The sequence below is a fragment of the Gossypium arboreum genome, chromosome 13, assembly GCF_025698485.1.
Source record: "Gossypium arboreum isolate Shixiya-1 chromosome 13, ASM2569848v2, whole genome shotgun sequence".
Taxonomy (NCBI): domain Eukaryota; kingdom Viridiplantae; phylum Streptophyta; class Magnoliopsida; order Malvales; family Malvaceae; genus Gossypium; species Gossypium arboreum.
The window spans coordinates 73,638,413-73,650,555 of NC_069082.1; positions in this window are offsets into that span (position 1 = coordinate 73,638,413).

Below are 12,143 nucleotides of genomic sequence, written 5' to 3' on the forward strand. Positions count from 1 at the left end.
CAAAAATTAACTTATCATGCTTGATTCCCTAATGTCTTAAAATTTAAACAATCAATGCATAAATGCCTATGTTTTAATTCAAGATATATCAATAAAAGTCATAAATCAATCAAAATTTATCCTAAACATGATATGAGAGCTTTTCAAGAGAACAAGGCAATCATTCAGGGATTTTTCTGATAGTGAAATGAATACCCCCCCACACTTAAGATGTACATTGCCCTCAATGTACAAAGATAGATATATAGAAAAGAATATAAATATAAGATAGGGAGAAAGGTGAAACTTCCTTAGTGATGAATGAATTTCCTTGAACTGGAGTTTTGAAGAATAATCGGCGTGAGGGTGGAGGAGGATATTCCAGTGGTGGTAGAGGTTCATTAGTCCATAAGTCCTGCGCCAAAAGAATATTATATCTGGTGGTAGCTATGGTCGTGGTTGAGTAGTACATGGTAGTCGTGGAGAACCTTTCCCGGTGGAGTTTTTAGTTCCTATGCGATGATGAGCTTAGGAGCTCTTTATATCTGTGACAGAATCAGGAACTTTTTAAGAAATATAAGGAAGCATAATTACTCGATATGAAATAGCCGAAAGTAAAAATTGTTAAATAGAAACTATAAAAACTAATAAAAACAAGCATAAAGAAAAATAAAAAGTAGTTTTATAATAAAAGTCAAAACATAAAAATAAATAATAATAAAATTTTTTTAAACATCTTTATCACTAGATGGTTCGTGAGGTGGGGATGGCGATGAGATGTGGAAGTGCTGACAAATTTGCTGTAGAGTAGCATCAATGTTATCGAAGTGCTGAAAACATTGTTGCTCAAATCGGGTAAGGCACTCAGAGATATCAGCGTATGAAGCCGCCGCATGAACCAGACGAGAAGGAGGTGGTGGGTGAGATGGTGGGTCCTCGTGACATGGAGGGAAATCATCAGTAATGTCCTCAGGGTCTCTCTCCTCGGCTGATTGGGCGAGGCGATACTGAGGAGAGTGGGTTCTTCGGCGCTTCTCGATCATCCTCATATGTAACATGCTCGAGATGCCTTATAGAGACATCTGGCCAATGAGAGTGAGGGAGGATGATTGGGCCGCTGTGTTGAATAGCCCGAAGTGTCGCGCTAGTCGAGTCACATAGGGGCCAATGGAGATGACCCCCCTCCGATGCCGCTTCATCTGGTGGCGAATGGCGAGGACAATAAAGTAGGCGAGGTCAAAGACGTACCCGTTCGCCATGCTCCATAGAAAGTAGGTGTCATGAGTGTTGACGACACTGGTGCTCTCTCATCGGCCTGTCAATGTGTGGCCAAGATGACGTGTAAGTACCTCAAAGACGGAGAGAGAGCCGATGCCTTGGAGCAGCTAGGATCGTAGGTGGCCAAATCGGGGACCAAGGCGTCCCAACACTTTGAGGGAGAGTAGTGGATGTGGCAGTGGAGAGTGTCGACGTTGTTCTCATCCCTAAACTCCTCTGTATATAGACCCAAAGCAATACCAAACTCGGGAACGCTCAACTGGTGGACCAAACCACCGAGACGTAACTGGACTGTTCCAGGATCATCGAAGTTGGTCATGACGTCTTGAACATGGAATGTCGAGCAATGTTCAAGTGTGAGCTCAAGGTACAGATGGTGATTTCGTGATAGGTTTTAAAGATTTATAATTACTCATTCTTCAACTAACTATTATTCTGATGTAGCCAAGTGTACCTATCGAACAGTAGTATAGTTTTAGCAAGACCGGATTGTCGAACCCAAAGGAACTAAAAGTACTAGCAATGACTGTCTTTTTATTATCTAGCCTAAGAAAAAAGAGGTTTTGTTTTAATTAACTAATTATCTAAACTAAGAACTCACAAAGAAAAGAATTGGGGAATTACTTTTGGGGAAAATCGATTGACTTAAGACAATACCTAAGAAAAAATCCACCTAGACTTTACTTGTTATTCTGGCTCCAAATTGAACAATTTATTTATTCAACTTGTTACGTAGAGATCCCTAAGTTATGTTATTATCCCTATTCAAGATGTGACAACCCGAATTAGGGCCTAATCGAAATAGTGGTTTTGTGACCACAAATCCGAGATAGAAATAATTGTTTTATAATTATTTTGGGGTTTATGATATGATTTCATGATTTCGTGAAAATTTCGTGATGAAATTCTATGCATTGAGCGCTTAAGTTGAGATTAGGGACTAAACCGAATAAATTGTAAAACTCGTGTTTTAGAAGTTTTTAGTATGCAATTGCTTTGGGATATTAACTAGGAGGTCTTAAATTGCAATTTGACCCATTCCTAAGTTATGGACAAAAGTTGGACATAGAGGGAATTTTTGGAAAGTTTAGTAGTAAGGGCATTTTGGTCATTTGTATATTAAATGGGAAAAATAACACAAAATTGGTCATCATCTTCACTAGTTGCTGACAAAATTTGCTCTGCTCCATAGCTAGGGTTTCTTCAACTTTCAAGCTTCATAGTAAGTGATTTCAAGCCCCGTTCTTAATGTTCTTCACATTTTTGAAATCCTCGTAGCTCGGTTTACCTATTTCTACCATTATTTCGAGTTAGGGTTTATGTTTTAAAATTTACCCATGAATGATAGGCATGTATTGTGTTGTTTGATGGTAGAATATGAATTTTTGAAGTTAGGAGAACGATCTTTTCTAAGCGATTTTTAACGAAAACGAGCAAAACGGCATAATCGATAAAAATGCCTATTGTTCATAACTATGTGTTAGAGTGAGAATTTGATGTTTCCATAGAAGAGAAAAATGATCAGTAGGTCATTAAACATAAGAATAAGGGCTGAAATTAAATTTCCGAGCCTTGGGGCAAAATTGTAATTTTGTAAAAGTTAGGGGGCAAAAATGTAAATTTTGTATAATGTGATTTTTGAATTAAAATAAATAGTTCGATGTTAAATGAGCTAAATATGTTGTTATAGATCACGAAAGGCGTGGAATCGACCTCGTACGGGGGAAGGAGAAAGTTTTGGACTAAATTGCAAAATTCCCATATTTTGCACTAGGTAAGTTTGTACGTAAATAATACATTAATTTCATTTACATTCTTATATTTCAGCCTATTATATATATAAACACTAGCTGATGTTGAAGTATAAATCGACTATTGGAAGAATAGATGTGACAGCCTTAAAACGACCCTAGTCGGAATGTGGTTTCGGGACCACAAAACTGAGGCATAAAAATAATTTAATATTCATTTTGATGCCTATGATATGTGTTAATTTATGTGTGACATTTTTGACGATTTGATTTACGGTTATAAATGTGAATTTCACTAAAAAGGACCTAGTAGTAAACTTTGAAAGTAGGATAGGGAAATGTGTGATGACTAATTAAAGCATGCATGCAAAACAATGGTCTTGCATGTCAAATACCCTCTTTTATAAGTGGTGGCGGCCATGACAAGGAGGATGGGCAAAACATGTCATAGACATGTTTTGTTGGTGCAATATGGGAGGAAAAATTAAACTAAGGTGAGGAATAAAGAAATGAAAAAAAAAAAGAGAGAAGGTGTGTGATTCCCCCCCCATTGCCGTGAGTTGAAGGAAAAGAAAGAAAAAAAAATTGTTCATCCTTTCTTTGAGCCAAAACTAAGAAGAAAATACAAAGAGAAAAGAAAAGCTTCATCCTTTGGTTCTTCTTGGCCGGTTTGAAAGGAGAAAAGTTGAAGATATTTGGCCATATTTGCATCTAAGTTAAGGTAAGTTTAATGTTGTGCCATGAGATTCAAGCATGTTTTAGTAGTTAGCTTGAGTTCTAACTAGCCCAAGGTTCAAATCTTCACTATGTCATGGAGATAATGTTCAGCTAAGGTGGATTTGTGGATGTCATTTGCATGCTAAAAGTAAAGCTTGTAATGATGCATGGTATGGTGTTGTATGGCATTCGGGCATGGTAGGAAGTAAAAGAAAACTATGGTCGTTGTTCATGTTATTTGAATGAGAAGTGCTAGTAAGGTGAAGTACAAATGTTAGTGTTTGATTTACTAGTGTATATGTGCGTATTAGCCTAGTTTTGAACTTGAAACAAAATGGTGTTTAGTCGATACGAGCGACCATACTTGTAGAATGTATCAAGTGTTGAAATCGGCTTCAACATAGATGTGTATGTTCAGCCACATGAACGAGTACATATGTTGATGTGTATATTCGGCCGTAGGTAGCCTATTGATGGCTTTAGCTTGACTTAGAAATTTGGCTAAGGGGGAAATATTAGCTAGTATGTTGAATTCGATTCGTGATTTCGTACACATGTGACTCTAATGTCTAATGGATATATGGGCTAAGTATCTTGAGCTTCTCTTTGATGTTTGAATGAATTGTATTGAATTGCTTGATGTAATTAAAAATGTGCATGACCATTGTGTATTCGAGCTAAAGGGTGGCCATATGACCATTTAAACTCCTTGTCATATTCGGTCATAAGCTAGCATAGTGAGATTTTAATAAGTTAAATTTGTGTGAATTAGCTCAAGAGCTTAGAGGACCACCGTTGGATAAGGGGAAGGAAAAAGTGATCGAATAGCTGTCGAAATCATTCGGCCACGTCTGAGGTAAGTCTTCGAGTAATGACCCTACTTGAATTATTTTGAGTGATTTGTCATATTATGGCGGATAGCCGAATGTGCGTAGGGACTACGTTGTAAAGTCAATTGAAATCATGCTCTTTGTGTGTGGCTATTGAGTCGAAATTGGAAAGGTTTGATAAATGTTTTGTGTTTGAGCCTTAGTAACGAAAGTGAAATATGGATGTGTGATGATTATTGATATATGTGTGCATGAGCATTTGAATGATACCCTGCTAAGCCCAAGGCATTTATGCTAGTGATTATATCCGTGCTAAGACCAAGGCATTTGTGCGAGTTGTTATATCCGGCTAAGACCAAGGCATTTGTGCGAGTTGTTATATCCGGCTAAGACCAAAGGCATTTGTGCGAGTTGCTATACCCGAGTTAAGACCCGAAGGCAATTGTGCTTGTGGTTATATCCGGCTAAATTTCGAAGAAACTTGGTTTGATGGTGAGCGTTTTGTGCTGCAATAAATTCAATTAATACGCTCGAAAAAAACCCAAATGATAAGGTATGTTTGCATGTGCATCGGAAAAGTTGATTCGTTTGAAATAATATTCGCTCAATCGACTAACGAACTTTCGGCTCTTAGATAGGTTGATACCTTGTGTGTGTATATGTTGATGAAGTGTGAAGTAAGTATGATTATGAGAATGTGTATTACTAAAGTGATCCATTTAGCTATGTGAATGTAATACTTTAGTCAAAGCTGATTTCCTTACTTGAGACTTACTAAGCATTAAAATGCTTACCCCGTTGCTTTGGCTCTCTGCTTTATAGATTTTGCTCGTTAGCTATCGGATTCGGGATCATCAAGTCAAGTCATCCACACTATCAAAGCCCTTTTGGTACTCTTTTAGTTGAACTCTGGATATGGCATGTATAGGACTACCCTTTGCTGTTTTTCAAGTACGCTTTTGTGATGTATGTGTATCTGACCATGCGAAAATGGCTCGTAGAAGTGGAGTATGGCATTAGACCATTTGTGTTTATGTATGTATATATGGTTTCATGATGTGACTATGGACTGGAATGGAAGTGTTGGGCAATGATCAGCCCTTGGAATGGCTAAACATGATCATAGGTGGACCTATGTATGACAAAACTCTAGTTGGTCCATGGAAACCACGAAATAGGTAAAGTTTACCTGAAAACAGATGCTGACAGCAGCAGTGGTGTGGATGTGAAAAATCACTAAAAATAGCAGGAACGGAATTAAATAGTGAATAAATTATTTAAATGAACCTTGATGAATCTACTTTCATATTGAAGAAACGAAACGGTCATATGAGTTGTATGTTAAGAGATATTTAGGTTTTCGTGAAACAGGGCCAGAACGGTTTCTGGATTCCCTGTTCCGACTTTGGAAATTCATTTTAAATTAACCAGAGATAATTAGGAGTCATTCCATATATGTATAGATTCCTCCTTGAGTCTAGTTTCTATAGAAACAAACGGCATCAGTATTGAAGCCCTGTACAGGGAGATATCCAATTCGTAATGCGTGAAGGTCAGTGTAGTCGAACCCTAGATTAGGGGAGACTTTAACTAATAAACTGTACTAATTGGCCCAACCAAAAATTCTAGAAAAAAATATGTTGATGGACATATGAGTCTAGTTTTAGGGAAAAATTATGAAACTGATTTTCGAGCTTTAAAACTCAAGATATGATTTTTAAGGCGACAGTGAGGCAGTAACCAGCTAGTCTGGAAATTTTTTTTATGGACTGTGAAAACAATTAAGTTAAGTCTGTGTGCACCTTGTGTTCGACTCCGGTAATGGACTCGGGTATGGGGTGTTACAATTTTATTGGTATCAGAGCTACGGTTTAGTCGATTCTAGGACTACCGTAATACGTTTGGGTCTAGCTATACATGCCATTATGTGATTAATTGATAGTGTGGATATTTCTGACATTTGAATTTGTGTTTATTTATAGTAATGGATCCCGATCCCAACCGAGCGATAGCTGATGATGTGGAGAGTGTGGCGCCTGCTTCCGCACAAGGGACAGCGCCGGCGGACTCTCAACCTATTGCTAGCAATCCGAATGATGAGGCTAGGCAAGCCTTTTATAGCGTGATGAATGATTGGTTCAACCAATACATTCGAACTAATACGGCTGTTCCACAACCTCCATTCCCAACAAACACAAACCCCAAGACCTACAATGCCTTCATGAATCGACCAAATAAGGTCGAATAAGCCCCAGCTTGATGTAATCCGAAAACATGGGGCTACTGAATTTAAAGCTACGGATAGCGACGATGCCGAGCAAGCTGAATTTTGGTTGGACAACACTATCCGCACTGATGAGCTATCTTGTACACCGATGAATGCCTAAAGTGTGCTATCTCCTTGCTACGCGATTCGCTTACTATTGGTGGAGTACTCGACTTCACAGTGCCCGAGAGCAAGTAACTTGGGAGTTTTTCCAAACCGAGTTTCGAAAAAGTATATCGATCGAGATTTGTTGATCAAAAAGGAAGGAATTTCTTGAGCTTAAGCAATGTTCTATGTCGATTCGATTACGAGCGAAAATTTATTAGACTTAGTAGATACACTCGGAATGTGTTTTGTCCGAGGTCATGTGTAAATGCTTCGAGGATGGGCTGAATGAAGACATAAAATGTTCGTTGGCATTCTTGAAATACGAGAGTTCGTAGTACTTGTCGAGCGAGCTTGTAAAGTCAAGAGCTTAGAAAAGAAAAACAAAAGTTGATGTGGGAACCGGAGAGTTTCAGTAAAAGATCCTCGGAAAGTCTCTTCAACATGCATCAAGAAATTTAGAGATGATGTGGGCGGTCTAGAGGCACTTCGGCCTTTTAGACGAGATCGTGATCGACCCACAATGGGTACACGAGGCACTTCGGCCGCCAGGTGTTGGGAATGAACGCCAAGACAGAATCTGAGTGTCGAGATTGTGGCAAATGGCATTCGAAGTCAGAGGTTCCGTGACCGCCTCTGTTACAAGTGCGGATCGGTCGACCACTTTATTAAAGATTGCCCGAGGTTGCTGAATGTAATATAAATCGAGTGGGAAACCGGTGCTACCACCGCCGAGGTAGACCATCCGGAAATACGGGCAATGCTAGTGGTGGTCGAGAGGATCTAGAGATGCTACGACCAGATCCGAGGCTCGCGCTCTGCTAGGGCTTATGCTATACGCAAGACGCGAGGATGCTTCCTCGCCGATGTTATTACCGGTACTTTCACTCTCTTTGATACTAATGTGATTGCTTTAATTGACCCCGGTTCTACTCACTCTTATATATGCGAAACCTTAGCATCCAAAGAAGACTTTACCTATTGAGTCTCTCGAGTTCGTAATTCGGTGTCAAATCCTTGGGTCGTTACGCGTCTTTGGTCGACAAAGTGTGTAAGAAATGTCCCTAGTAATTCGAGGTTCCTGTTTTCCGGCGGACTTGATGCTTTTACCGTTCGATGAATTTGATGTTATTCTTGGGTTGGATTGGTTGACCGTGCATGATGCGGTTGTGAATTGCAAAAGCAAGACTATTGATTTGAGGTGCGCAAATAACGAGATGATCCGAGTTGAGTCTACGAACTTAAAGAGGTTGCCAGCTGTAATATCATCAATGTTGGCCCAGAAAGGGGTGCGAAGCATACCTTGCGTATGTACTTGATGATAAGGAGTTAGAAATAAAACCCGAATCTGTGCTTGGTTTGTGAATACCGGATGTTTTTCCAAGAATTACCGGGTTTGCCACTGCTCGGAGATAGAGTTTGGTATTGAGCTTGTATCGGGACTACGCCAATTTCGATAGCTCAGATCGTATGGCACCAACCGAGTTAAAGGAGTTGAAAGCTCAGTTGCAAGAATTGACGGATAGAGGTTTCGCCGACCAAGTTTCTCACCTTGGGGTGCACCAGTATTGTTTGTGAAAAGAAGGACGGAACCATGAGGTTGTGTATTGACTATCGTCACCGAATAAAGTGACAATAAAGAACAAATATCCGCTACTCGTATTGATGATTTGTTTGATCAACTAAAGGGAGCCTCGGTGTTTTCAAAGATAGATTTGAGATCGGGTTATTATCGATTCTGGATTCGAGATTCGGATGTACCCAAAACCGCTTTCGAACGAGGTATGGTCACTACGAGTTCTTAGTGATGCCGTTCGGGCTCACTAATGCCCTCATGTATTTATGGATTTGATGAATCGGATCTTGAGACGATTTGGACCGGTTTGTAGTTGTGTTCATTGATGACATCTTGGTCTATTCAAGAGATGAGACCGAACATGCCGAACACCGAGATTAGTGTTGCAAATATTACGGATAAACGGTTATATGCTAAGTTCAAGAAGTGTGAGTTACGGTTAAGAGAGGTTAGCTTTTGGGTCATGTGGTATCTCAGATCGGGATTCGAGTCGACCGAGCAAAATTTCAGCCATACTTAACTGGAAGCCTCCGAGAAATATTAATGAGGTTCGAGTTTTTAGGGCTCGCCACATACTACCGACGGTTTGTAAAAGGTTTCTCGATGATAGCCACACCCATGACGAAGCTACTTCAAAAGATGTTAAGTTCGAATGGACGGAAAAATGTCGAAAAAGTTTTGATCAACGAAAACTTATTTGACTGGAAGCTCAATTTTAGTGCAAATTAATCGTGCAAAGAGTTTGTCATCTATAGTGACGCCTCCTACTTGGGTTAGGTTGCATATTGATGCAAGAAGGTCGGCCAGGCCTATGCGTTGAGACAATTAAAGCCACATGAGAAGAATTATCGACCCATGATCTCGAATTAGTCGCCATCGTATTCGCTTTGAAAATATGGCGACATTACTTATTTGGTGAGAAGTGCCATGTATTTTCGGATCACAAAAGTCTCAAATATTTGATGACTCAAAGAGACTTGAATCTACGACAAAGGCGTTGGCTTGAGTTGTTGAAAGATTATGAGCTGGTCATTGATTATCACCCGGGAAAGGCTAATGTGGTTGCGGACGCCTTAAGCCGGAAATCACTGTTCGCTTTGCGAGTGATGAATGTACACTTGTCTGTTCTACCCGACAATGTGTTAGTAGCCGAATTAAAAGCCAAACCATTATTGATTCATCAAATTCGTGAAGCCCAGAAAGTCGATGACGAATTGGTTGCAAAACGGGCTGAATGTGTTTCGAACATGGAATCAGAGTTTCAAATTGATGACGACGATTGTTTGAGGTTCCGAAGTCGTTTGTGCATTCCAAGGAATTCAGAACTTATTTTGATAATTCTGAACGAAGCTCATTGTAGCCGAATGTCAATTCACCCGGGGAGTACGAAAATGTACCACGACCTAAGACGTCAGTTTTGGTGGCATGGTATGAAACGAGACATTTCTGATTTTGTCTCGAAGTGCTTAGTATGTCAGGAAGTGAAGGCGGAACATTAAGTGCCTACCGGTTTACTTCAACCGATCATGATACATGAATGGAAATGGGATCGAGTCACGATGGATTTCGTATCTGGGTTGCCAGTATCGGCAAGTAAGAAAGATGCGATTAGGGTTGTTGTGGATAGACTGACTAAGTCGACTCACTTTATTCCCGTACGCACAGATTTTTCAATGGATAAACTAGCTGAATTATATGTTTCTCAGATTGTGAGATTACACGGGGTACCTATTTCTATCGTGTCGGATAGAGATTCGAGATTCACCTCACGATTTTGGAAGAAATTGCAAGAAGCTTTGGGTACCAAGTTGCATTTTAGCACCGCTTTTCACCCCCAAACCGATGGTCAATCCGAGCGAATAATTCAGATACTTGAGGATATGTTGAGATGTTGCATCCTCGAGTTCAGTGGTTCATGGGAATGGTATTTACCTTTGATTGAATTCGCTTACAACAACAGTTTTCAATCAAGTATTAAGATGGCACCTTACGAGGCTTTGTACGGTCGTAAATGCCGTACACCATTGTTTTGGACCGAGCTCGTGAAAGCAAAATTTTTGGAGTGGATTTGATTAAAGATGCTGAGCGAAAGTAAAAGTAATCCGTGAAAATCAAGATAGCCTCCGATCGTCGAAGTCGACGCGGATCTCAAACGAAAAGACATTGAGTATCGTGGGAGATAAAGTGTTTCTTAAAGTTTCGCCTTGGAAAAGATACTCACTTTGGCAGTAAGGCAAATTGAGTCCGAGGTTCATCGGGCCATATGAAATATCCAAACGAGTCGGTCCAGTTGCGTATCGTTTGATTTTGCCCCCTGAACTTGAAAAGATTCACGACGTCTTTCATGTTTCGATGCTTTGACGTTATAGATCTGATCCGTCGCACGTAATTAGTCCATCAGAGGTTGAAATTCAAGCTGATATGAGTTATGAAGAAGAACCGATTCGTATCCTAGCTCGTGAAGTGAAGGAGTTGCGAAACAAAAGGGTTCCGCTAGTGAAAGTGTTATGGCTCAAACACGGGATAGAAGAAGCTACCTAGGAACCCGAGAACTCTATGAAAGAGCGATACCCAAACCTATTTACCGGTAAGATTTTCGGGGACAAAAATTTATTAAGTGAGGGAGAGTTGTGACAGCCTTAAAACGACCCTAGTCGGAATGTGGTTTCGGGACCACAAAACTGAGGCATAAAAATAATTTAATATTCATTTTGATGCCTATGATATGTGTTAATTGTGTGACATTTTGATGATTTGATTTAGGGTTATAAATGTGAATTTCACTAAAAAGGACCTAGTAGTAAACTTTGAAAGTAGGATAGGAAATGTATGATGACTAATTAAAGCATGCATGCAAAACAATGGTCTTGCATGTCAAATACCCTCTTTTATAAGTGGTGGCCGGCCATGACAAGGAGGATGGGCAAAACATGTCATAGACATGTTTTGTTGGTGCAATATGGGAGGAAAAATTAAACTAAGGTGAGGAATAAAGAAATGAAAAAAAAGAAGAGAGAAGGTGTGTGATTCCCCCCCCCATTGCAGTGAGTTGAAGGAAAAGAAAGAAAAAAAAATTGTTCATCCTTTCTTTGAGCCAAAATTAGGAAGAAAATAAAAAGAGAAAAGAAAAGCTTCATCCTTTGGTTCTTCTTGGCCGGTTTGAAAGGATAAAAGTTGAAGATATTCGGCCATATTTGCATCTAAGTTAAGGTAAGTTTGATGTTGTGCCATGAGATTCAAGCATATTTTAGTAGTTAGCTTGAGTTCTAACTAGCCCATGGTTCAAATCTTCACTATGTCATGGAGATAATGTTCGGCTAAGGTGGATTTGTGGATGTCATTTGCATGCTAAAAGTAAAGCTTGTAATGATGCATGGTATGGTGTTGTATGGCATTCGGCCATGGTAGGAAGTAAAAGAAAACTATGGTCGTTGTTCATGTTATTTGAATGAGAAGTGCTAGTAAGGTGAAGTACAAATGTTAGTGTTTAATTTACTAGTGTATATGTGCGTATTAGCCTAGTTTTGAACTTGAAACAAAATGGTGTTTAGTCGATACGAGCGACCATACTTGTAGAATGTATCAAGTGTTGAAATCGGCCTCAACATAGATGTGTATGTTCGGCCACATGAACGAGTACA